A 26,806-nucleotide genomic window follows, 5' to 3' on the forward strand; every position below is an offset into this window, starting at 1 on the left:
GGCACAAAATAACCGAGCTGCCACACAGCCTTGTAGGTTCAAACAGCAACCTTTATTCCCGAACTCTCACTGGCACTCTACACACACTTCCCGGGAACACACTGCCTCCACTAGGCTCTGCAAGCCAATTCTCTCAGAACCCCGGGAGAACTCAACAGGAACTCCAAAGTAGCAGGCGCCTGAGGCAGCAGGATCCCTATTACCAGCAGGATCCGCCCTAATCCAGGGTCACCTTTCAACCATTCCCTCTGGCAAAAATGCCAGGCGTCATTCAGACTAAACTGTGGCTCTCAACAGGCCTTGACCATGGTTGGAGCACATTCCCCTTCCTTACAAAAGTAGATGATGGTATCTATTCAAAACACTTTCTAACATTTCACTGAAAACTGCTAAACGCTGCTAAATATTCCACACATTTGAATGGAGACAGTGACACATCCCTGTGCGAATTCAAGAGCTCCATCACTGAGGAGAAAGCTGTAATTATGGAATAATAGAAATATCACTGACAGATGGAAGGGGGTTTTCTTGTTACATTTTATCCAGGGTATCATATAAAGAGTTTAGTGAGTTAGTATGACTGACAGGTGCTCGGTGCACATAACTTGAGCCATGATTCCTCAACATGTAGGCATAACGTTGGGGAGCTATGGGATAGGAGGGAGGGCAGTGAAGGAAGGATGTGTAACTTCAAAACATATGCTGATAGAAATTGCTATTTGGAATACATTTTAAGTGCCTGTTAATTCTATAATGGAAACTGCAGAAAATAGTGTGACAAACTAGTGACAGAGCCATGGGTCAATAATTGTCACTTATTAAACACTTTACTAGGTGTCAGTCACTGTTCTGAGGCCTTTACATAGATTATATCATTTGCATATCCTTATCACACCCTGTGATATAGGTACTATTACCATTTTATAGATAACGAAACTGAGGTTCAGAAAGGTTGTCTCACCTGCCCAATTAAAGATGGAATTAGGATAAACCCAGGAACTATACTCTAGGCTAGTGATTCTCAACAGGGAGTCAGTGATCTTTGTCCCACAGTTGATATTTGGCAATGTCTGGAGACACTTGGGGTTGTTACAACTGAGGGGAAGGCACTATTGCATCTAGTGGAATGCCCGTCACCATGCAGAGGACAGCTTCACAACAAAGAATCATCTGACTCAAAATGTACCTAGCACCAAGGCTGAGAAACCTGCCGCTAGAGGTAAAAAACACTATTCTCAATTTGAGAAATGCCATCTTTGATAACAGGATAGAAGAGAGAAAAATAAAATATAATGTGCTAGTTGTAGGGTAGTCTGAATGAAAAACCAGCCTCTACCTCAGAGCAAAGCCTGTCCAAGAAAGGGACATGACCTTTGTCCTTGGAAAAACCCACAGAGCACTCCTAGGCGAATGTGCCTATCTACAAATAACAGGAGAGATCTGCTGCCCCAGGTGTCCCTGACTCAGTCAGGCTAGGTGGGAATCCATAGCAGCCCCCTAGCAGCCACCAATCAGCATGAGACAGGGAAATACCTGGGATGCCAGATGACCCTCCCAGTAGTTTATGGTGGTTGATAACATATTGGGAAACCATGTAGTTCAGCACGTACACCCCTCTTGGCTCAAACCAATCAGTTCAAACCAATACCCCTTTTGTTCTGACCAATCACCCCTACCCAACTTGTTCCCGCCAGTGAATGTGCTAATCATGTTTTAGAGTTGTTATTTGATTTTCCCGTGGTGTGTGATGATTTGCTATGATGTATGTAAAGTCCCTGCCCTCTCCAAAAATGTATAAAAATGCTGCAAACCCTGGGCTGGGGGCCTCTCAGCGTCACCAGTTGCTGTGTGTGCACTCGGAGGACCAAGCTAGCTCGCAATAAACACCTCTTTGCTGCTTACATCGATCTTGGGTCTCTGGTGGTCTTTGGGGGTCCTGAATTCGAGCATAACACTGAAGTTATCTTACAAAAGAAGAGTATTAGTTCCTGTGGCTGATGTAACAAACAATACATCTGATGGCTTAGAACTACAGTAATATATTCTTTTACAGTTCTGAAGGCCAGAAGTCCAGAACTAGCATAGGCTGACATTGAGGTATTAGAAGGCTATGCTCCCTCTGGAAACTTGCCAGCCTGTTTTCCATCAGCTTTGGCACTTGTTGGCTTAAGGTTACAGTGTTGCAATCTCTCCATCTTCATATCACCTTCTCCTCCCTGTGTGTCAATGTAGACAGTCCTCTGCCTCTCTCTCACTAGGACAGTGGCAATGATATCAAGGGCCCAATGGAATACTCCAGGACAATCTCTTCATCTTGGAGTCCTTAATTTAAGACTATAGAGATCCTTTTTCCAAATAAGATAACATCATTTGCTGGTTCCAGCAATTAGGTTGTGGTACCTTTGGAGAATAAGTAGGTATCATAATTCCCATTTTACCCATGAGGGAACTTAAGGTTATGTGCCCAAGGAAAAGTGGCTAACAAGTGACGGAGGTGGGATTTGAACTCAGCTCTGTCCACCTCTGAAACTCACTGTCTTTTCCTTAGTTCATGACATTCACAAGGCTGGAGAAAAGATCTTAAACCAGCAGGTCCCAACCTGAGTGGGGACTAGTGAAAGGAAAACAACGTGTTCCAAACACTACTTGGAAAATTCATGCCAGAACAAACTTCTATGATGCAAGTGTCTTGAGAGTATTTCTGGTAATCCATTGTTTTCTTATGTCATTCAGTGAACATTTGTTGTTCCCCTAGGAGGTGCCTAGCAGACAAAGAATTACCTGTAATCCTTGCCTACCACTGCCTACAGCCCTTTTCCTGAGTTTTAAGTAACATGCAACAAATTACAGCTCTAATGCACCTGTTCCTTCAGCATTTATTCTTTTTTATGAACTACAATCTCACACTTGCTGTGAGAGGAGGTTATCACCGGAGGGATAGAACCACTGGGCCTGTGTGTGGGTGGGTGCTAGAGTGTTCTCAGCACAAGCCCCTCAAATGTTTTGATGCTAAAAATACTGGGTATTCAGCGATAAAAAGAAATCAAGATCTGACACATGCTGTAACATAGATGAACATTGAAAATGCTCTGCTAAGCGAAAAACGCCAGACACAAGAGGACTCACGTTATATGGTTCCACGTATATGTAATCTCTGGAAGAACAAAGTACACCGAAACAAGAAGCAGATTAATGGTAGAGGAGGGCTACAGGGAGTAGGGAATGAAGAGTGACTATTGAGGGAGGATGGGGCTTTATTTTAGAGCAGTAAAAATGTCTTGGATCTAGATAAAGGTAATGACTTCCTCTATTTCTGTCCCTGTAATTCCAGTGACTCAAGAGGCTGAGGCAGGAGGATTGCAAATTTGAGGCTAGCCTCAGGAACTTAGGGAGGCTCCAGCAACTCAGTGAGATTCTGTCTCAAAATGAAAAACAGAAAGGGCTGGGGATGTAACTAAGTGGCAAAGTGACCCTGGGTTCAATCCCCAGTATGAAAAACAAAAACAAAACAAAATAACAACAAAAATAAATTTATGTTCTGTGAATTTCACCTGAGTAAAAATAAATAATAGGGGCCTCTATGTTAACCAAACTCTGGGCTAGAAACCCCATATCTTTCCAATGCAGTGTTAAACCACATTCTGGTTAATTCTAGAGTGCTGATTCCTACTCAAGATAATATGATTTTTTTTTTTTGTATGACCTGAGACAGAATCTGTCTTCTAGTATTTTACTTTTTTGGATTTTGACAAGAAGGCTCAAAGAAGACCAAATCAGACCCACTTAAAAATTCTCTTTTAATTTTTGTAACTAAAGTAATAAATACTTGCTGTAAAAATAGTTATATTGTACCACAATTTATAGTAAAGTAATATCAAGGATACAATTTTTATGTGGCACTCTTCTAAAATTAGGTGCATACTTGCATTTTCTTACAACAGACACAGATAATAACATGAAAGTGCATATTAACTCTGAAGCACATTTCAAATGCAAGATTGTTATTTGGGTAAATAATGATACTCATCAGAAGGACAGCATAAAGTAAAACATTGCTGCATTACAGTGTGCACTTTAAAACAACAAGGCAGTAATAACTAACTCACAAAATTGGTGGTCTATTATTTTACAATCAATAGGCAGTAATTAAGCAACCAACAATGACAGCTGCAGTTTCGATGTGATAATAACCAGATAGGACACACCAGAAGAATGTGTGCACGTGAGATAAACCTCTTCCTCCTGAACCAAGTCCACCCAGGCTGTCACCTTTGGGAGTCCGTACTGTCCCAGGGACCTTTATGTAGAGTTAAACTTGTCAAGGGAAGAATGTGAAGTTGTTTGATTCTTGGCTGGGGTGAGGGCAGCCTGTGGAGTAGGCCCCAGAAAAATGCCTTCCTTCAGAATCCAGCCTCTACTTCTTCCTGGGAGAAAGACTGCCCGTGGCTCATGAACCCCCAACTGTGTGGGCCTAGGGCAGGCAGTAGACAGGGAAGGGGAGATCCCACAACTGTGGGGATTTGCTACCTGTAAATTCACTGTTTCCACAGGGCTGAGTCTCAAGGAGAAATTCTTACCCTACACCACACATGGTAGGTACGGCATGGGAACTGGTCTTTCCATTCAGAACCAAGGCTAGGCTGCAGTCACCTTAGAGCAGTGTGAAGCAGGAAGCCAGGCCAAAGCCTTGCTGCCAGGCCAGAGGCCAGGGGGAAAAGAGGGATGGGAGGGGAGGCCGAGTCTTGACAAGACCAAGGGAGAGATGCTGAGATCTGTCATGCTTGCCATTAACACCCTGTGATCTCTTACCTACCATCTCCTCGAGTAGTCATCTGTAGTACAGTGACAGTGAGTGACAGTGAGTGATAAAGACAGGGCCAGAGAGGAGGGGAGAAAAGGAGAGCAGGACAGGAGGAGAGAAGAAAGAACAAAAAAAAAAATACAGCAAAAGTTAAGCCTTGTATCATATCAGCACTTCCTAACCTGTATCCCAGGTAATCAAGACTCCAGATGTTAAGGGCTAACACAAAAGTAGAGATGCATTTGGGGAAGGATGGTTTACATAAAGGCAACTTTTATTTTTATTATTATTTTTTTTAGTTGTAGATGGACACAACACCTTCATTTCGTTTACTTGTTTTTATGTGGTGCTGAGAATCTAACCCAGTGCCTCACATGTGCGAGGCAAGTGCTCTACTGCTGAGCCACAACCCCAGCCCCCAAAGGTAACTTTTAAATTCACCCTTCTACTCATTTATTCAACCAATATTTAGGGAGCACTGATGGAGTGTATATTATGCAGTAAAACAGACACATACCTTTCCTTTGTGGGACTTCCCATTTGGTGAAAGAGATAGCAAAAGTTTATATATTTGGAAACTTTATCATCTATGATACATTCTGGGAAGGAAATAAGGAGAATACAGATGATGGAAAATGAAAGGGACATCTACTTAGCCGAGGAGCAAAGAAGTATCTTAGGAGGAGGTGACTTTGAGAATCCTGAAGTGATGCGAAGACAGGAAGAGGGCAGGTTGAGCATCCCAGGTGGAAGATATAGGCAGAACCAGAGCCTGGAGTAGGAAGGAGGCCAGAGGAAGAGGCTGGAGCAAATGCTGTGCATTTTGTGAATCCCCAAGAGCAGAGGATATGATAAGCACTGTTGCTTCCCCAAAAAAGTATTACAGAATTCTTTTTTTAAATGGTATGTCAAATAAGCCACTAAGATGTACTAGGAACCAGATTCCACAGGGAGGCACCAGGTCTAGAGGCAGTGCTTCAAAGAATGTGGTCCCAAACTTTTTTCACTGGATTCACTGATAGTTGAGCACAACTGGGTCAGGATGTTGGTGACTAGGAGGAGAGAATGTTCCAACAAAGTCAGCTGCAGACTAGTCCTAGAGTAAAGGACTAAGGGACAAGGAGAAGAACCTGTACCTCCCCCTTCTGGCCTAGGGAGTGGCCTCCACAGGACCACCTGGAAAGTAAGAGACTTACAATATGAAAAGCTCTGTGACCTTGTCTGTGACTTCTTCCAGAGAAATCTGAAGACCTGGAGGTGGGCTAGTGGATGAGTCAAGGGAGACTAACCATACTGGGCTCAGCCTTCATTCCTCCAGTGTATCATCCACAGACCACACGATGAATCACATGTCTGGGGCTGTATTAGGCTCTGCCTAACAAGGGCCACTTGGACAGCAACTTGAACCCAGGACAGAGGAGAATAAATGGGCCAGAGGGGCTTCCCAGAGACTGAGAAAGGAGTTTGCAATGAGACTGATGATAGTTGAGCAGCCAGGGAAACGGAGGTAAGAGGTCTCCAGAGACAGGGTAAGGGGATATCACTAAAGAACCCACAAAAGTTTCCATGGGAGAAAGAATCAGCTCTCACACCCACAATTCTCCTGTGATACCACCTGCCAGGTAAAAATTTTGCTATGCTCCTTCCTCTTTCTGTCCCATAACCCAAGCCTAACCCAGAAGTAAAAATGATGGGGTTAGCAGCAAAGTATCCAACCACAGCCCCTTCTTGCAACAGGCCAGAGCAGGAGGAAAGAAGCCACTGTAAACATGAATGAAATTGACTATTACATGATACAGATTCTAGCAAACTAAAGTGGAGCTTTTTATTATGAGAGAGGAATGAGAACAAGCATGTGATATGTTTTTATCCATAGGCAAGATACACTTTCCATTGAGTACATTTTAACGGGAAAGTGGGAGACTATATAAAGTTGGTTTTTCTGGCACCCCTGAAATCTATTTGTTAGAAACAGGATGCAGATTATCCTCTGGACCTCCTTATAGGAGCATATCTAATGGAAAAGATATGCTCCAAAACTGAGGTCCATTGTACCCTCTCTGAACACTAAGATCACTGCAGCTTCTGGGTTCACCTTGTGACATTGCCCAGCCTTTGCTGCCCCAGGCAGAGCCTTCAGCAGCTGAGGCAACTGACTTCCTGTCTACATCAGCAGGTCTCATTCCTGCACCTTCCCCCTCTTCCAGTTAGACAAATGTGATTCCAGAAAGGATCCTGACCACCAGGAGCTACCACCAAGCTCAACTCTGAAACAGGCTCTCCTGAAACAGGCTCTGGCCAAGTTACCAACTTGAAGCCTATGAGTCCTCCCCTCAGATGTTACTGTAAGAGGAAGGCTTACTGGCACTGCCATCTGGGCCCCATTGGAGACACCCATAGTCTCAATCCAAATGAAACCCAAGAAATTAGGTGCATACTTGCATTTTCTTACAACAGATACAGATGGTAACATGAAAGTGCACATTAACTCTGAAGCACATTTCGAACGCTTCAAGAAGTAGCCATCACAGGTTGGCAGCCTCTTTACCTCCATCCCTTCATTCTCCTTTTGTCTTATTAAGCAAATCTTTCCCCCAACCTTAGGGATAGTGTGTGTGTGTGTGTGTGTGTGTGTGTGTGTATCAGGGATTGACCCAGGGGCACTTAACCACTGAGCCACTTCCCCAGCCCATTTTATATTTTATTTTGAGACAGTTCCTTGGGGCCTCTCTAAATTGTTTTATATTTTATTTTGCTAATTCTTTAGGGCCTCTCTAAATTGCTGAGGCTGGCTCTGAACTTGTGATTCTCCTGCCTCAGCCTCCCAAGTTACTGAGTTTACAAGTTTATGAAGCAAATCTTAAAGTGCAGGGCTATGAAATATGAAATGGAATTCACCTTCAATGAACTGGCATTTTGGTCAAGCAAATGCACAGACGTCAACAGTTCCCACGTCGTAGGCCAGTTAGTTTTAGCAAATCAACACACACTGGATGGATCTTTATGCTATTGGAAATATCACCTATCAAATCTATACTATTTGAAAGGGATTTTTCTTTACATGTTGGTATGGCTTCTATCTGCAATCACTTCAAATCAAGATAATTTTAAAAGAGTCTTGGTATTTGAGTTATTTTAAACCAGTGTTTATGAAGTTCCTAGGCCTGCACTCACTAGGTTCCCAGCTCCTCCGTTGTCTCATCTACTCTGATATCCCTGGACCTACAGAAACTGGTGCAGGAGAGGAGCCATTAAAAGTCTCATCAACGATGAATGAATGAGCAAGTGAACATTCCTGGCCTACACTTGAAGTCAGATTTCTGTGAATACTGCAAGTAAATATGTTAAAAGAGAGAGAAATCTGCTATCCATCTCGGTTGACTACTACATCCTATCCTTCACAAAACAATTTTTGGTATGTTCATTTGAATCTTGTAGTTGAATACTGTAGTGTTATTTTGTATAAAACATTTTTCTGAAGCCAATCTTTCTACAAGCTCTTGAGACCATGCCCACTTTCAGTCACTACCACCAAAAAGCAACAGAGAATCATCATGGTATTTGACATGATCAAAGGGAATTGATGTTTTGGATCTCTTGGTGGGCATAGGTGCTTTTAAAAGAATCAACTTTCACCTCTCTTGAGAAAGGACCGTTGGGGATGAAGCAAAAAGAGGAAACACTCACTAGCATGTGGTTGGGAAGTGTCAGGCACCAAAGAAAGGTTGCAAGAATGTGATCAGACGGGTCTGTGGTCACCTCTTGTTTCTGCTAGCCTCAGCTTCCTCACCTGTAAAATGAAGATAATAATGCCTATTTCAAAGAATCGCTGTGAGCAGGAGAATAATCAAATATATGAAGGCTCTGATGATAGTATCTGACACATTGTAATCACTCCCACAATAGTTACTTTTGTTACCGTTATTTACAAATAAAGCCAATGACATTCACCTACCTGCATATTTAAAGACAGGAAAGATGATATGGGTGGTCCCAAGTCTCAAAGGAGTTAGAGTCCAAAACTCAGCTGTTTGGAACTTGGAATGTATTTTTCCATAGAAACAATGCTATAAATCATGGAATTTTAGAACTAGAAGTGACCTTACTATGCATATAGTGATGTAGTAAAAATTCCCACTAAACACAGTATTTCCTATTATAGGTTCTCTGGTCTTCAAGTTCCAAGAGTGCCTACCCAAACCAATGTAACCGTTCAAGTCACTGGAACCACACATAAGCAAACAAAACAGAAGGCAAAAACTTTTTAAACATTCAGTAGTATTTTAACTTTCCTTATTCTTCAAGTCCTAGCTAAGATTATCTTCTAACTCTGAAGCTCACTGACCTGAACAGTGGGGGAACATAAATGTCTCATGAGCAGGGCCATGATAAGCAGCCCTGCCCCCTCCACCTCAGCACTCACCACTAAAACCTGCTCAGTTAATGATTTTCGATGAGAACAGAAGGGAAACAGAAAATCAGGGGGAGAAGGAGAAAAAGAGTGTCAGGAGAGGGGCAAGAGTTGGGGCAGACAAGGGGCAGGGAACAGAAAGAAAAGCACAGGTTCCCAAATTTCCCTGATGCATCCCTGGGTCCAGAGTCAGCTCCATTTCCCCTGGTAGTGCACAAACAAAACTATATATGGAGGGCATCTGAGACAGTGTCAGGTCATGTGCCGATACCATCACTTAAGGGTCGCCCATTACCCTCCACCATGGCCCCTGGGAGTGGCAGTCTGTGCCTAGGCAGTGGACAGCAAGAAGGCACAGAGTTCTCTGGGAGTCACCCTGATGCTTACTTTTTGGAATAGCATGGGCTGGCTGTTTGCACCCATGAGATGTTCATGAGCCACAGGTGTTTACTTTTGGAGGGTTCTTGTAATGTTGTCCCCAGAATGGGGAACTCAGAAGCACTACAGAAAAGACCAAAGGAATCTGGGTTTGGATAAGAACTCCAAGCACTACTCAGATGACAGGCAATACACAATGTTAAGGGAAACAAATCATTTTATAAAAAATGTATATGTGGTTCAAATTTTGAGATTTATGTACATACTCTGTTTTACTAATTCTTACATATGTTTGTTTAGAAAAAAAAAGACTACCACTCTAAAAACATGAACTATTATCTGTGTTATGGAAATACCTAGAATATATTTGTTCCTTTATAAATCAGTATTTCCCAACTGTGGTTAAATGGGTAAGTAAAATGGCATGTAGAAATACTAATTAGAGGGGCTGGGGCTGGGGCTCAGAGGTAGAGCACTCACCTAGCATGAGCGAGGCCTTGGGTTCCATCCTCAGCACCACATAAAAATAAATAAATAAAAATTCAATGCTTTCTTTAAAAAAGAAAGAAGAAAATACTAATTAGAGATTTTAAAGCTAAAAGGGTCTTTAGAAAGAACTGATCTAACACTTTGGCCAACTCTTTTCAATTTCAGGAGTGAAACACCTCTGGCCCGTCGAGAGAATTCTGAGCCTAAAATCTTACAAACATGGACAACTAGCCACACTGTGGCCTGAGCTCAGATCTTGTGACATTTATGGTCTGAGCCACTCCCATGCTATCACATTGCCCCAGAGTCAGGGACTAATGAATTTCATAAGGAAACAGTCCACAAGGAAGGAGAAGACCTTGCTGTGCACACCCACACTTCCCACTGAATAAATATTTACCTAAGGTCACATCACAGTTTTATGACATGCAAACAACTCTGTAGCTCAAGAGCTCCAGCGACTTCATCAGAACCATGACATCAGAGTCCCAGTTACAAAGTTTTCACTCCTGTATTGCACAGAAGCCCACTTTTGGAGACCTTCATGAAACATGTATATCAAAAGGCATCTGTGTCTTTATGCTACGCATCTCTATGGCTACAGAGCAGAACTGGTTATTTCTGTCTTCTACTGTAGTTAACTACACCCCAAAATACCACTTACCTTCCACTCCATTTTGCCACATTAGAACCACTTAACATTAGTCAGTCCCAAAACATGTCTAGAGATCAGTCAGACTAAAAACTCTCTCCAAAAGAATGGCATCCTGAAGGCTTTAAAGACTCCCTATTTATAAACGTGAAGCCTTGTTAGGAACCACACACCATCCGAATCTGCAGAAAGATCAGTTCTGAGAGCTTTCATTTCTTCATGATGAAAATTCAGACATTTGTGCAAGTACACATACAGAGGAAACTTGCTACACAGACGTGGCTTCCTGGTTCATGCCACCTTTTCACAGTTGAGGCTGGGAAAGCTTTCTAGGCAAAACCTTTAAGGACACTGGAGCAGAAAAGGATTGGCCACAGGTGGTGAAATAAAAGGGCTGCTTTTCAGATAAGCAAAGAGACTCTACCTCTTGAATAATGGGTAGTTCACTTCCTGCCTAATGCACTAACCAGAAACACAACACGTGACTCCAAGATATACTTGTGGCAGGTGGACAGCATGCAGGACAATAGGTCACTCTCTTGGATTAAGCAGTAATAAGCAGCAATAAACCCATGCTGAGAAGTTAGCTGCATGTAGCACACGAATTTAGGGGGAAGCCTAGAGCATGCTCAGGCACAGCAGCAGGGAGTCCAGAATAAACCTTGAAAGAGTGGAAAGATTCATGGTAGGCATCAATGGAGGCCTAGAGAACGGAAGAAAATCTTTACCACCAGCACCTCAGATAGAGCATTAACCTCCAGGATATACAAAGAACTCAAAAACTTTAACACCAAAACAAACAAAAACACAGAACGGAAAGAACCCTTTCTCATAGAGGCATGAAAAGGTAATAAATATTTACAAGGATCCAAATTAGTCTAGAAGTTTGGCCAAATTCATTGAAGAATATGAGAATGTACTTGGACTACCTGATAGAACTCGGGAGAAAGACTGGAGCAAAGAGATTAACTGCACCCCACCCTTGCTGTCCCCAACTTCCAGATAAGAAAACTCAGACCCAGAAAGGTAAAGCCAGCTGCTTTTCCAAGATGACAACTAGTTAGTGGTGGTGCTAGGATAAGCACTCGGCTCTTTCCCTCCAAATCCAGCAGTTTGTATGTTATACCCAGCTTTCAATTCAACCATATGTAAATGGACCTAGCTTTCTCCCATAAGGAAAATAACCTTAAAATAACTGTTTTCCCTGTACATGTACTATTGCATTTATTTTTTAACTGGTGAACTTCAAAAGCAATCGCATCCTGAAAAGTAAAATGTACTTTCATTAAATATAAACTCAGTTCTTAAAAATTCTCATTATTTTTCATAAATGTATTTATTTAGTTTTGGTTTATTTTCATAGTTGGAGAATATATATTTCATATTGCAGAGAGAGATTTATTCTGCAGGTTTAGTTAATTCATTGAACCCTGTGCCATCATCCACATGATTTTTTTTTTAAGTCCCGAGAATTTTTTTAAAGTTAAGGCCAAGGAAAAGCCTGATTAGCCTAAGATGAAGTGCTGCTGGAACTTCTTCTTAGGCTAACTGGTATGCAGTTATCACCTGTGCTATGGCATAGGACTAGAATCATCTGCACTTCTCTTCCTGTGAGAGATTCTTGCCAAATGCTTCACTGTCTACGACATTCTCTTCCAATCAAGAAATCCCTATCCAAAAAGAAAATGTGATGAACCCAAAATACAGATTAGTAACTTTATGCTGGTTCCTAGGGATCAAGGCAATCTCTTCTATGGGATCACAAGTCATTTATTTCGTGGTAATTGAGAAATTATGCAAGGAAGCATTTCACACATTGCTAGTTTTAGAAATTAGACTTTTTCAGCACTATTAAGAACACCGTTTAAAAGTCTCAGATCTTCCAGAACCTCCCTTGCTTTCTAATATTTAACTCTGTGATTGCTGGGAGTTGCCCAGAGATGGTATCTGCTAATGCCTTCAGCACCCCAAGATTCCATCTAGCATGCCCCAGAGATATGAATTCATTCAATTACCTGGATGCTTTTTCACTGTATTCTGAATCCCCTGTAATATAATGTCCTTCCCATTTTGAAGATCATCTCTTGAATAGGGAAGTAAAAGCAATCAATTTAGTTTTATATATGTCATCTATTAATGCCACCCTTACTCCCTACTTAAGCAACAGTCCACATTCTTCCAGCTCCAAAAGCAAACCAACAAGCAAAACAAAAACACTACCCTCAAAATACCATGCATCACACACATACATACACACCACCACCAAAAGGTTCAACCTAGCCAACAAAGAAATTATATTCACACAACAATAAAATCCTTTGTAGCATACTATGGTGTAGCATACTTGTGTGTGTGTGTGTGTGTGTGTGTGTGTGTGTGTGTGTGTACTGGGGATTGAACCTAGGACCTCATGCATGCTAGGCAAGCAATCTACCACTGAGCCACATCCCCAGCTCTGGAAATGTACATTTTAAGGGACAAAAATCAGGGCTGGTAGGTTGTGGCAAAAAGGACATACTCATGTATTTACTGATAACATAGCCAAGTATTTGGAGAGCAAATAAATGAGATCTTCATGCCCTTTGTCCCAGGAACTCTACACCTGGGCATTTATCTTAAGAGATACATTTTGCAGATAATAAACGTGAATATACAAATACAGGAAGTATAAGAATATAATACAAGCTCAAAAGTAGATGCAGCCTAAGCACCCAATATCTGCAATGGTAAATGAGTTATAAAACACCAACTGATACACCGAATAATGCTATCCCAGAGATATCCACATCCTAATTGCCAGAAAATACCTGTGGATTTGAATTTATATGGTAAAAGGAACTCTGCAGATGTGAAGTGAAGGCTTTTGAGAGGGGGAGATTAACCTGGATTATGCAGGTGTGCTCAGTGTGATCCCAAGAGTCTGTATAAGGGGAAAGCAGAGGATCAGAGTCAGAGGAGGAGAGGTCAGGACAGCAGCAGAAGTGGGGAGAGGGTGGAGGGAGGGAGATTTGAAAATGCTGCTGGTTTTCAAGTGGGAGCAAGAGGCCATGAGTCAAGGATTGAGGGTGGCCTCCAGAAAGAACGCAGTCCTACCAGGATCTTGAGTTTAGGACTTCTGACCTCTGGAACCATAAGATAATAAAGCTGTGTCCTTCTAAGTCACTAGATTTGTGTTAATATTTTACAGGAAGAATAGGAAACTAATAAGAAATTGTTATACAGCCACTAAAGATTATAAAATTAATGACTATTGAAAAGAAAAATCTTAAAATATGTAGATGGAAAAAGGTCTGTATACACAGTTACTACTATGTGAAAGAAACATAAAAAGACAATAAGATTAACAAATTCAGATTAAAATGTACTAATGGATAAAAGAGACCTCTTAATAGGTTTCTGCACTTCTGTCCTCTTCAGGCCATCACTCAGATGACCTGAGTGGTCCTTTTCAAATGTGAAATCAGATGATCTTATTCCTCTGCTCAAAAGCCTCTAATGCCTCCTACCTACTCAAAGTCCAAGGAGCTACCCGCATTGTCCAGCTCCAAAGCAGCACTCAGCTCTGGGGACAGCCACTCACACCTGCCTCCTATGAATGGCATCCCCCTGACCAGGCATGCATGTTTGCCCTCACTCAGCCTACCTCTTTGTTACGCTGACCCTTTTCTGGCTTCAGGCCTTTTATATTCTGTGTCCCCTCTGCCTGAAAGTCTTCTCCTAAGGTATGCAGATGGCACGTTCCTGGGCTATACCATCTATTGTCTTCTCAAAATGCCACCTTATCAAAGGAGTTTTCCTGGAGCACCTTCTATAAAGAGCAGCCCCACTCCAGGGCTCTCTGTGTTCCTTATCCTGATTTTCTTTTCTCTATACCATGAACTGCTCCATATTTTTAAAAATGCCTGCTTGTCATCCACCTTCTTGAATTTTGAGTGTAAACTCCCTGAGAACACAGAATCTGGCAGCTTTGTTCACTGATGCATTCCCAGAGTCTAAATGAGTTCACAAAGTGTGTGTTACACAAAAATTTGCTGAGTGAATGAACTAAGATCAGAGATGAATTCAAAGAAATGAAAAGAGCGCCCATGCTAATATAACTGGTATATAGAAAAAATTATCACTTCATTTAGAAGAGTCATGAAATTGTTTTACCAAACCAGCAGCTCAGTAACTTTTGATGATGTTATTTTTAGAAATTCTCAGTCTGATGGTAAGTATCTTCTGTGCATGACTTTTTAAAATCCAAATTAATCACAACACACCCTCTGAAGCCACATGAGTTCCTTTATGTTCTCTCTCCTCATCTCTCTCTCGTGAAGTTTCATCATACTTGTGTAATCAGAATTTCCTTTTTCAGAAACTCTCATCTCTTCTGGGTCACATATCCCTTAAAAGCTGTGAGATCTGATTTATGTCCTTTAAATGTTTTGAAACCTGTTCTCCTAAAGCTCTGGAAGCGTGTCTTATGATGAGATTTTTTTTTTCTTTATAATTGCAAATTCCAATGAGTCTGAGACAGGAAAGACATCAAATGATTCAAGAACATTTTGCAGTGCCAAAAAATAATAAGTTGCTAAACAAACAAGTCTCCTCAATGATGAGAGTATGCCAAGGGACACAGAAGCCAACTGAAAGAGAAAGCTAAGAAAGATGTAAACCTAGAATGATTTGATCAATCAATCAAGAAACAAAGCAATATTGGATTATAATCCAAAGTATAAAATAAATGAGTCAATAGTGATATAAGGGGTTGAGTAAATAAATGGGGAGGGTAGACAAATCTCCCATGCAGAAGAATTCCATATAATTTTATAGATAGTTCACCCTAAAGACGAAGGAACAAAACTTTCCACTCCTTATATGTGGGCTGTTATAATGACTTCCTTCCAAAGACTGCAGGATGAAAAGAGAAGAAAACAAAAAGTGTAACTTTATAATGGAGAAATCTGACAAACAGTACATCATCCAGGTCGCTGAGATCATCATGAACAGGGAGAAGTCCTGTTAGTGGTATTATTCCTGATATAACATGTTGAGGATGATATTTTACCTCCCCTAAAGCACATTACTCCAGTCTAATGATGAGAATATCACCAGACAAATCTAAGTTGGGGGACCTTCTGCAAAACATCTGACATATTCTTACAGCTGTCAAGTCAAAACCCAGGAAAATCTGAGAAACTGTCACAACCAAAAGGAACCTATACAAGAACATACAGTAGGATCCTGGAACAAAAACAGGACTTTGGGGAAAAACAAGGAATTTAAATAAAGTATGGACTTCAGTTAATAATCAGTATTAGCTAATGAACTGAGACAAATGTACCATAGTTATATAAGGTGAAGATAAGGGAAACTCGATGAGGTGGGGCTGGGGATGTGGCTCAAGCGGTAGCGCGCTTGTCTGGCATGCATGCGGCCTGGGTTCGATCCTCAGCACCACATACAAACAAAGATGTTGTGTCTGCCGAAAACTAACTAAGTAAATAACTAACTAACTAAATAAATAAATATTTAAAAACTCTCTCTCTCTCTGTCTCTCACTCTCACACTCTCTCTAAAAAAAAAAAAAAAAAGAATTTTATGTACTAGTACTTGGAACAGACCTGTGCTACAGTTTGAATCTGCAGTACCCCTAAAGACGCAGGCTCAGTCATCAGCCTGTGGCACTACTGGGAAGTGGTGGAAACTTCAGGAGGTGGGGCTTAGAGGGAGGAAGTTAGGTCATTGGGAGTGTGCACTTGAAGGCACACTTGAAGTATGCACTCTTAGGACTCTAGCCCCTTCCTGTATCTTTCTGCCATGAAGTGAGCAGCTTCTTCCACCATTATATACAACTGACCATGGTCTGGAACCTCCAAAACTATGAGCCAAAATAAATCTTTCCTCCTTTTAAGTTGATTTTCTCAAGTAGTTTGTCATAGCAATGGAAAAATAAAACATCCTTTAAATCCAGAAATTTTCTAAAGTAATAAGTTTGCTAAAAAAATTCTAAGAAATCATGACTAGTGTCTTTGAAAGCATCTCCATTTTCCACATCATGAAGCAATTCCTCCTTAATGCTCAGTGTTATAGCAACTTTCTTGGTTGTATTCTAAGTGACAAAAATAGGCCAACAGATACTAGTGGGGTTTTAATTTTTGGGTTTTGTTTTTAGCCCAATCACCCAGCCAGCACAATCTGAGATGGTCACCTCCTATTGCTGTTTCCAGTTTTACAATTTGTATCAACAAAGTATCAGCCTCCATCTGTCTGGTTGGCAGAAGGTTCCCACAACAATCAAGCAGATGGGCTGATTTTTCCCCCCTCCTTTTAACCTCACTAAATCTGTGCAGAGTGGCCCTTCCATCAGATTGTGGGAATTACAAGTAGCAAGTTCTTCCTTCTTTATGAATTCTGTTTCTCCTCTTCCACAGACATCTTCATTCTTGTGAGTCTTAGGACCATTTGAAGCCATGGGATCAAGTATCAGCCACCACCTTAGTGAACTGTAAAAAGGCACAGAGACAAAGCAGGAGGACTTTCTGTATCCAGTCCATTGTACACATTCTGGACTCATCTGCCTGCAACCACCAGTCCTCACCTGCCAAGCCACGGAGATATGTTGAAGGCAGCGCTAAGCCTTTGTTCTTATTGTCCTTCCCTCCATCCAGGACATCTGGCCCTTTCCTGTGTTTCTTTTAGCTTCATTTTAGCCCACACAGGAGTGGGCTTTCTTTTCCTCAAACTCAAACCCCAACTGACTTCATATTATCTCCTGAGCATATCTGCTAACTACTCTGTAAGCTTCTTAATGGAATGGACTTCATCTAGTTTTCTGTGTGCACCCTCCCTGTGCCTTGATTAATCAAGTTGTCTAATAAACATTAACAAATATTTGAGTGCTCACCATTGAAGGTTTATCTCACAAAAACTCAACAAGGTAAGAACATACTTACTCCATTTTATAGCTGAAAATGCTAACAAGGGAAGTAGTTGAGTGACTTTCCTGGGCTCACATGGAAACTGCAGAGCCAGAACTGAACTCGGGTTCCAGCTCATCATCGCCACAGTACACTCCACTGCTTCCTAACAAACACTCACTAGTTAAAAAGTATGCATTATGAGTCTACGTGTCTATTCACTGTAGAGTCTAGAGCGGTGATCTCAGAAGGAAAGTGAAAAACTCTTGTTGGTCTGAGGATAACTGAGAAAATGTTTATTCAATTGTTCTTCCCCAAAGCCAGAAGTCACAAAGGGCTTGTATGTAGTATAGACAGTATGACTCAAGGGAGATGTTATTTTCAACAGTGCTCTAAAGCACTGTGCTTAGCTGCCACTCTTCACACAGCTTCAGAAGCCAATCATTTGGAAGGACGACTAGTGAGCACAAAATGAGCGTGGAAACACACACACTAAACCTTAAGGGATAGAGCAGAAGTAGAAGGAAGTTGATAGCAATAGTGCCCACATCAAAAACTAGAAAGATTGCAAATAAACAACCTACCAGTGCATCTTAAGGAACTAGACATGAACAAACCAAACCCTAAGTTAGTAGAAGGAAAGAAATAACAAAGACCAGAGCAGAAATAATGGGACTAGAGACTAAAAACACAACACAAAAGATCAATGAAACAGAGTTGGTATTTTTTTTTAATATTTATTTTTTAGTTGTAGTTGGACACAATACCTTTGTTTTATTCATATATGTTTATGTGGTGCTGAGGATTGAACCCAGGGCCTCGTATGTGCTAGGCGAGCGCTCTACCGCTGAGCCACAACCCCAGCCCCAGAGTTGGCATTTTTAAAAGCTCAACAAAACTGACAAAACTTTTGCAAGGTTAGCCAAGAAAGAAAAAGAGAGGAGATGCTAATAGACACAAAATGTATACAGAAAAATAAAATGACCCAAGGGGTACAGTTAGGAGTGTGTGGCAGGCCATCCCACGGGCTAGAGTCACCAGCAGCCAGTGCCACACCACCTGCCACACACAACACGCAGCAAGGTTCCCTTCTACAATCTGCTTCTCATTTACCACTGACAATTTTGTGGTTGAAATGGTCTGCTTATGAAGGCAAGAAATAATTAAAATCAGAGCAGAAATCAATGAAATTGAAACAAAAGAAACTATTGAAAAAATTAACAAAACTAAAAGTTGGTTCTTCGAAAAAATAAATAAGATCAACAGACCTTTAGCCATGCTAACGAAGAGAAGAAGACAGAGAACTCAAATTACTAACATAAGGGATGAAAAAGGCAATATCACAACAGATGCTACAGAAATACAGAAGACAATTAGAAATTATTTTGAAAACCTATATTCCAATAAAATAGAAGATAGTGAAGACATCGATAAATTTCTTAAGTCTTATGATTTGCCCAGACTGAGTCAGGAGGATACACACAATTTGAACAGACCAATATCAATGGATGAAATTGAAGAAGCCATCAAAAGACTACCAACCAAGAAAAGCCCAGGACCGGATGGGTATACAGCAGAGTTTTACAAAACCTTTAAAGAAGAATTAATACCAATACTTTTCAAGTTATTTCAGGAAATAGAAAAAGAGGGAGCTCTTCCAAATTCATTCTATGAGGCCAACATCACCCTGATTCCGAAACCAGACAAAGACACCTCAAAGAAAGAAAACTACAGACCAATATCTCTAATGAACCTAGATGCAAAAATCCTCAATAAAATTCTGGCAAATCGAATACAAAAACACATCAAAAAAATTGTGCACCATGATCAAGTAGGATTCATCCCTGGGATGCAAGGATGGTTCAATATACGGAAATCAATAAATGTTATTCACCACATCAATAGACTTAAAGATAAGAACCATATGATCATCTCGATAGATGCAGAGAAAGCATTCGACAAAGTACAGCATCCCTTTATGTTCAAAACATTAGAAAAACTAGGGATAACAGGAACTTACCTTGACATTGTAAAAGCTATCTATGCTAAGCCTCAGGCTAAAATCATTCTGAATGGACAAAAGTTAAAGGCATTCCCTCTAAAATATGGAACAAGACAGGGATGCCCTCTATCACCACTTCTATTCAATATAGTTCTCGAAATACTGGCCAGAGCAATTATACAGATGAAAGAAATTAAAGGCATAAAAATAGGAAAAGAAGAACTTAAATTATCACTATTTGCAGATGACATGATTCTATACCTAGAAAACCCAAAAGGGTCTACAAAGAAACTACTAGAACTAATAAATGAATTCAGCAAAGTGGCAGGATATAAAATCAACACGCATAAATCAAAGGCATTTCTGTATATCAGCGACAAAACTTCTAAAACGGAAATGAGGAAAAACACTCCATTCACAATATCCTCCCAAAAAATAAAATACTTGGGAATCAACCTAACAAAAGAGGTGAAAGATTTATACAATGAAAACTACAGAACCCTAAAGAGAGAAGTAGAAGAAGATCTTAGAAGATGGAAAAATATACCCTGTTCATGGATAGGCAGAACTAACATTATCAAAATAGCGATATTACCAAAAGTTCTCTATAGGTTTAATGCAATGCCAATCAAAATCCCAACGGCATTTCTTGTAGAAATAGATAAAGCAATCATGAAATTCATATGGAAAAATAAAAGACCCAGAATAGCAAAAGCAATTCTAAGCAGGAAGTGTGAATCAGGCGGTATAGCGATACCAGATTTCAAACTATATTACAGAGCAATAGTGACAAAAACAGCATGGTACTGGTACCAAAACAGGCGGGTGGACCAATGGTATAGAATAGAGGACACAGAGACTAATCCACAAAGTTACAACTATCTTATATTTGATAAAGGGGCTAAAAGCATGCAATGGAGGAAGGATAGCATCTTCAACAAATGGTGTTGGGAAAACTGGAAATCCATATGCAACAAAATGAAACTGAATCCCTTTCTCTCGCCATGCACAAAAGTTAACTCAAAATGGATCAAGGAGCTTGATATCAAATCAGAGACTCTGCGTCTGATAGAAGAAAAAGTTGGCTCTGATCTACATATTGTGGGGTCAGGCTCCAAATTCCTTAATAGGACACCCATAGCACAAGAGTTAACAACAAGAATCAACAAATGGGACTTACTTAAACTAAAAAATTTTTTCTCAGCAAGAGAAACAATAAGAGAGGTAAATAGGGAGCCTACATCCTGGGAACAAATTTTTACTCCTCACACTTCAGATAGAGCCCTAATATCCAGAGTATACAAAGAACTCAAAAAATTAGACAATAAGATAACAAATAACCCAATCAACAAATGGGCCAAGGACCTGAACAGACACTTCTCAGAGGAGGATATACAATCAATCAACAAGTACATGAAAAAATGCTCACCATCGCTAGTAGTCAGAGAAATGCAAATCAAAACCACCCTAAGATACCATCTCACTCCAGTAAGATTGGCAGCCATTCTGAAGTCAAACAACAACAAGTGCTGGCGAGGATGTGGAGAAAAGGGTACTCTTGTACATTGCTGGTGGGACTGCAAATTGGTGCGGCCAATTTGGAAAGCAGTTTGGAGATTCCTGGGAAAGCTGGGAATGGAACCACCATTTGACCCAGCTATTGCCCTTCTGGGACTATTCCCTGAAGACCTTAAAAGAGCATGCTACAGGGATGCTGCCACATCGATGTTCATAGCAGCACAATTCACAATAGCTAGACTGTGGAACCAACCCAGATGCCCTTCAATAGATGAATGGATAAAAAAAATGTGGCATCTATACACAATGGAGTACTATGCAGCAATAAAAAATGACAAAATCATAGAATTTGCAGGGAAATGGATGGCACTAGAGCAGATTATGCTAAGTGAAGCTAGTCAATCCCTAAAAAACAAATACCAAATGTCTTCTTTGATATAATGAGAGCAACTATGAACAGAGAGGGAGGAAGAGCAGGAAGAAAAGATTAACATTAAACAGAGACATGAGATGGGAGGGAAAGGGAGAGAAAAGGGAAATTGCATGGAAATGAAGGGAGACCCTCATTGCTATACAAAATTACATATAAGAGGTTGAGAGGGGAATGGGAAAATAAACAAGGAGAGAAATGAATTACAGTAGATGGGGTAGAGAGAGAAGATGGGAGGGGAGGGGAGGGGGGATAGTAGGGGATAGGAAAGGTAGCAGAATACAACAATTACTAATAGGGCATTATGTAAAATTGTGGATGTGTAACCGACGTGATTCTGCAATCTGCATTTGGGGTAAAATTGGGAGTTCATAACCCACTTCAATCTAATGTATGAAATATGATATGTCAAGAGCTTTGTAATGTTGTGAACAACCAATAAAAATTAAAAAAAGAAAAAAAAAAAGAAATGGTCTGCTTATTAGAGGATTTATAAAAGTGAGTTACCACCAATTCAATTACACGAGTATTTACAATTCTCTTATGGCCCTTAACTAAAGTAAATAATCATATTTATGATAGGGAAAAAGGTACTAAATTTCTTGCAGGTGCAAAATCTGTATAAGGCTCCCTTTCTTCACCACCATCACCACCACGAAGAGCTTTTACCAAATGCCCACCCATTGTGCCAGTGAGCAGTTGTAATGTCCCCTCCATTCAACCAAGAATTGCTCAGCTTTGCTTAAGGGTCTGGCAGACCTTTCTACTGCACTGTGTTCTGGCCAGCTGGTACTTAACTGAGTTGTCCCAGACAGCCTCCTAGGAAAAACACTGACCTTCCTACATCTGTTAGACATGGTAATTTGTTTTCTTTTGGGTCTTACTAGCTTCTGTTTGTCAGACACAAGTGCCTGGTTTAGCTACCAGATCTGAGACCAGTGCCTCCTCCTCTGATCTGCTTTCCATAAACTGTAGGGGAACACAGTTTTGAGTTTCTAAAGAGATATGAAGACTCTGAACACATCCCATGGCTAATCCCTGATGCCAACAGAGCACAAATTAGAAATGGTAAGAGAATCAATTCTCTTTGAATCCCAAACATGCAGAAACCCAAATGAATACAGATGCTCCTCAACTAATAAAATCGGATTAAATCCTGACAAACCCAACATAAGTAGAAAATATTGTATGTTGAAAATGTATGTAATACACCTAACCTACCAAACATCATAGTTTAGCCTAGCCTACTATAATACGTACCTTAGACTACATTTTGGAAAAATCATCTAACATAAAGCCCAGATACAAAAAAGCATCAAGTGGCTCATGTAATATATTAAACAAGACACTGAAAGTGAAAAACAGAATGATTGAATAGATATGCTTTCTTTTCTTTTTCTTTCTTTTTTTTTTTTTTTTTTTTTTTTGTACCAGGGATTGAACCCAGGGGTTTCTTAACCACTGAACCACATCCCAAGCCCTTTTTGTGTTTTATTTTGAGACAGAGTTTTGCTAAGTTGCTCAGGGCCTTGCTAAGTTGCTGAGGCTGGCTTTGGACTTGTGATCCTCCTCCCTCAGCCTTCCCAGTTGCTGGGATTATAGGTGTGCACCACTATGCCCTGCACAGGTATGTTTTCATGCCAGTATAAAGTAGAAAATTTCTAAGTTGAACCATTGTAAGTTGAGGACCATCTGTGCATAGTTTCAGATAATCTTGAACATCTCTTTAAACAAACAAAGAGACCCACGTAACTCAAACAATCGTCAAGACTTTAAAGTAAAAGAAATTCTTTTCAACAATACTTTATTTTTTGAAAATCAAATGAAACCCTTATTTCCTTAAGGAATTTATAATCCGAGAGGAAAAGTGAAGATACCTACAAATTAGTGAAAAATACACATTGAAAGATGTTACTTTCCATAGAGAGGTATAAATAAAATGGTTATCTCCTCTAGCTCACTATTTATTCTATTGTCATGGAAGGATTTCAGAAGCTGCAAGCAAGCAAAACTACTTTGGGACTGGCTCACAGGAACCCCATTGAATGGCTCTGTGGGGGAGGTGCCGGGATTCCTGGAAGACAAAGACCAGCTGGAAGGAGATGAAAGTCATTCCCAAGGCTTCCTATACCTCCTTCCACCCATATTATAAAAAGGGTTGCAGTTGGCTTATGATGACAAACTTCCTGAAATACAGTGGGAAAGAGGCAATTTTCAAAAGCTAAGGGCATAATTCTAACATTATATCACTTTTTAAAGCATGACTTCTCTAAAGCAATTTCTCAGCCAGGGTTTGCCCTGTGCACCAGCCTGTCTTCAAATCTATATAGAAAACCATCACACACACTTAACCTCAAAGGCTTACTTTAGAACACTAGGGTTGGCTTTTACCCTAATGCCAACCACATTCAGCATCTTCTTTTAACTGCACAGTCTTTCCCTAATTGAGCTGTGTGCTCAACTCCCTTAACCTATTATATACTTCCTTACAATAGATTTGTTTTAGCAATTGCTTTCTCACCCCAGTCCCTCTCTCTTAATGTTATCCCCTTCACCCTAGGTACCTTATAAAAAGCTTTGCATATAGAAAGTGAACGAAGTATCATTTACTTAGTTCCTACCCACTGTATTCCTTCATTCAGTAACTGTTTTCGTCAGCTGTTTTGCTTCTGTGATCAGAAGGCCTGACAAGAACAATTTTAGGAGGTAACGTTTATTTGGGGGCTCACAGTTTCAGAGGGCTCCATTCATATATAGATGGCGACTCCAATCCTCAGGACCCAAGGCGGAACATCATGGCAGACGGGTGTGGTAGAGGAAAGTAGCTGGGAACACGACACCCAGGAAGAAGTACTGCCGCCACATTCTACATCACCTTGGGTCCTGAGGAGTGGCATTGTTCTTGTCAGGTCTTTTGTTCACAAAAGATTTTCATGACCCAATCATTTCACCCCTAAACCTACTTGCATTGTCTCATGCATGGGCCTTTTGGGGGACACCTTGTATCTAAACTATAACAGTAACTCTCTTAATAATAATCCACTGAAGTAGGTTATCACTAGCTTCATTTAAGATGATGGTTTTTTGTTAGGAAGACAAAGGGACTAAATCACCTCAGACCTGTCTAGTGCAATGACAACTTCGCTTCTTCCCACTTTTCCCAGAAAAGATACACATCTTATCTAGACATCAATAATATCAAAAATCATATGAGTGCTACAGATACTCATAAACTGATGTTAAATTGTAATATGACACCTTTTAACATCAAGAATTCCAGAATAACCTCTAAGATCCTCAAGTACCTCTGGATCATGGCATATGACCCTTGAAATCAAATTATCATACATAATGAAAGGGATCCATGGGCTTGTGCTAAAGGAAACTTTCCTTGACCTTGGTGACTACAGAAGCCATATGTTTACTTGTTAATGATTGAAGGATCAGTAGGGTAGAACAGATTTCAATTGAGACTTCATGGAAACTAGTAGCCTATCTGGCCCCTACTCAGATTATCTTTTCTGGTGAAAAGAGGAGACATACATATGATACCACCACACACAAAAATTTTTAAATTCAAAAGAATGCTGGGATCCATTAGCCCTTTTCTTGTTTTCAAACTAGTTGATTTGTATTTAAACTTAGTATATAGACTAAAACCACCTGTTTTAAGGACCTAATGAATTCTCTGGAATTTATTGTTCTACTCCAATACAAGCTGGTGTGAAGAGGTCAAAGGTTTTATTTCTCAACTCAGCCCAGGTCAAACTTCATTACAATGGCTTCCACAGGCTTACTGAAATTCTCTGCTTTTCTGGAATTAGCTGTACATGACATCAAAGTATGCTAGCTGTTAAGAAATGAGAGATTGGCTTTTGTAGAGAAAATTTTTTTAAATGTTGTAATTGGATATGGGCTGTCATAATAAGTCTATAACTTTCTTTGAAGTAGGTTTTTAATCCTAAAATAAGTCTTCTCTGCTGATATGGCTCACTCTTTGGGAATCGATGTTATTTCCAATAAATCTCAAAGGGCATTTCTTCTACTATGCTTACCTGTACTGGAAGCAGACCTTCATCCCAGTTCCTGTCTGTGGGCCTCCGGTGCTCTAAATCATGTTGGTCTTGTGTATAATTTTCTATATCCTGTGATATCCTTTCATTAACTGAATTATATTCTTTATATCATATTCATATATAACAAAATGCACAATAAAAAGAGAAGCACGATCGAATGTGCCTAAGTACTCTATGCTTTCTGGCCTTCCTCAATGCACTTAACTGTAAACAATTTTTTATATATTTGTGTATTTCTTCACTTATTTTAAATAGATTTCTCCATAATGTGTATCTGGAAATACTATTATATTGTTATGAACTATCATAGTTTAATCATCTTTCTAAATGTTAGATATTGGAGTTACTTTTAGCCTTTTGTTATTATAATTAACATTGTTCTAACAATATTTCTTTTTTCCTTTGACCCCCCCCCACCTCCCCAACCAATAAAAGAGATTACTGGATCAAAGGGTGTGTTCAGTCCAATGACTTTTGTTAAATATTGTTGGTATCCTTTAGATAGTATATACTGATTTTTTATAATTGATTGATTGATTGAAGTGCTGGGGATGAACCCAGGGATATACTGATGTGAATGATAATAATCATGTGCTAATATGCAATTCTATCAATATGCAGCCAAATCAACTCGTTACTTACCATTTTAATTTATTTTTTAAACCTCAGTTACCTTGGTTGTATTTCTTTAACAATTAAGAATGACTACTTTTGCATTGGTTTTTCTTATGTATAAAAATGATAGTCCTTGGGCTGGGGTTGTGGCTCATGGGCAGAGCACTCGCTTCACATGTATGAGACCCTGGGTTCGATTCTCAGCACCATATAAAAATAAAAAAGTGAAATAAAGGTATTGTGTCCAACTACAACTAAAATATAAATATTTTTAAAAAATGATAGTCCTTAACCTTTGTCCATTTATCCAAATAAAAACTAGTTGTTATATAATTATAGATCTTCTACAATCCAAATACTAATTTTATATAGTATGTATAAATATAAATGTTTTCTCTATTTCAATGCTTTTTTAGAAAACTTAGCTTTTTGGGTCTAATATAATTTTTGATTATGATTGAACATGTTAAGAAATTATCTTCCATCTATATTTTGGATAAGTAAATTAGACTAGAGATTTTAAATATATACA

The 26,806-nt window shown here is 39.9% G+C and overlaps 1 protein-coding gene across 1 annotated transcript in view; it reads right to left on the reverse strand.

Annotated features, from left to right (window-relative positions):
* Pip5k1b (phosphatidylinositol-4-phosphate 5-kinase type 1 beta) overlaps nucleotides 1–26,806 on the reverse strand; it is a 285,611-nt gene that overhangs the window by 239,369 nt on the left and 19,436 nt on the right. The gene's annotated exons all lie outside the window — the stretch shown is intronic.

This window comes from Urocitellus parryii, chromosome 4 (assembly GCF_045843805.1).
Source record: "Urocitellus parryii isolate mUroPar1 chromosome 4, mUroPar1.hap1, whole genome shotgun sequence".
Lineage (NCBI taxonomy): Eukaryota > Metazoa > Chordata > Mammalia > Rodentia > Sciuridae > Urocitellus > Urocitellus parryii.